General features: G+C 39.7%; 1 protein-coding gene across 1 annotated transcript in view; it reads right to left on the reverse strand.

Moving 5' to 3' along the window:
* LOC106821587 overlaps positions 1 to 486 on the reverse strand; it is an 11,539-nt gene extending 11,053 nt beyond the window's left edge. The window contains exon 1 of the mRNA XM_014826471.1: positions 372 to 486. The gene's annotated coding sequence lies outside the window, so the exon portion shown is untranslated. The remainder of the gene's footprint in view (positions 1 to 371) is intronic.
* Positions 487 to 1,365: the final 879 nt, after the last annotated feature.

Here is a 1,365-nt window from a genome sequence, read left to right on the forward strand (position 1 = left end):
CCCATACTGCGCCGCCATACTGGACGTCACAAAGTGTATTTGCACCGGCGTAGGCGACTCCCTAGACTCGTTAGTGGAGTAGGCGAGGTACGGTCCGGCATATTAGATAGTACCAGGGTACGTTCCGGTATACCGGACCGTACCCAGGGTACGTTCCGGCAGTACCCTGGAGGGCATAGACTATTACTATTACTATTAGACCCTCTCAGCGCCACTGTGTGCAAACTTACAGAAGGATACCGGTACAATGATCGGTTCAAGGATAGAGAACATGTAGCCCATATCAACTTTCAATATGAATACTACAAATAGTACAATACTCCACTCCATATTTCTGTGAGTTTTTTTTAATGCATCTGACAACTACTCACTTCAGAATTGCGCTGGGTTACGTCATGGTATCTATTCAGAATTATAGGGAAAGAGAAATAACAATTTTAATCACAAACATACACAAACGGAGAACTGAGAGTTTATTTACGCTAATCAAGCGCCATCTCTCGGATACTTCGTCTGTATTTCGCACTATTTCGGCGAACGTCGCAACCGGCAGTTAGATGCGATATGATATGACTACTAGGCACTTTAATTTAATTTAATTTTTTTTTTTTTAGGGTTAGGGTTAGGGTTTAGGTTAGGTTTAGGGTTTAGGTTAGGTTAGGTTAGGGTTAGGGTTAGGGTTTTTTTTTTTTAGTGCCTAGTAGTCATATCCTAAGTGCCTAGTAGTCATATCATATCGCATCTAACTAACGTCGAACGTCGGACATGACACGTGACCACTATTAAATTTCGCGCTACACCGGTTTATTACCTCCGCCAGGGGCATGGCGGGGGTTATGTTCTCACCGGCGAGTTTTTGAGTGTTGGTTTGTGTGTTTGCGTGTTACCATGCACGTTTCAGTTCACTTCCGCTAGGTGCGCTGGCTGTAGACTTACAAACACGCAACTAGTGGCAACTACAGGCTGAGGGGCAACCACAGTCCTCCCCCACCTGCACGCTCGCACTAATCCGAATCCAATTAATTATTTATTTAATTAATTAATTAATATTTTCACTTAATTAATTAATTTTTCCACTTAAATTGACTACGTCACGAATTTTCCATGATAAAATTTGTAAAAAAAAATTATCATTTTTATACCTTAAAAGTAAGAAATAACGTTACTAAATATATCCTCAAACTCTCACCTGATAAAAATGTTTTTACGTTGGTTAAATTTGCAAAAATCTAGACGATTTGGTAATTTCTGTTGTCTAACACTATTCCCCCAGTACTGTTCAGATACTGGCATCGGCATATAAAGAAGGTATATAAGCATGAAAAGTAAACAGAAACACTAATTGTATTTTCATACATTTTATTT

Source organism: Priapulus caudatus, unplaced genomic scaffold (genome assembly GCF_000485595.1).
Source record: "Priapulus caudatus unplaced genomic scaffold, Priapulus_caudatus-5.0.1 Scaffold4, whole genome shotgun sequence".
Taxonomy (NCBI): domain Eukaryota; kingdom Metazoa; phylum Priapulida; class Priapulimorpha; order Priapulimorphida; family Priapulidae; genus Priapulus; species Priapulus caudatus.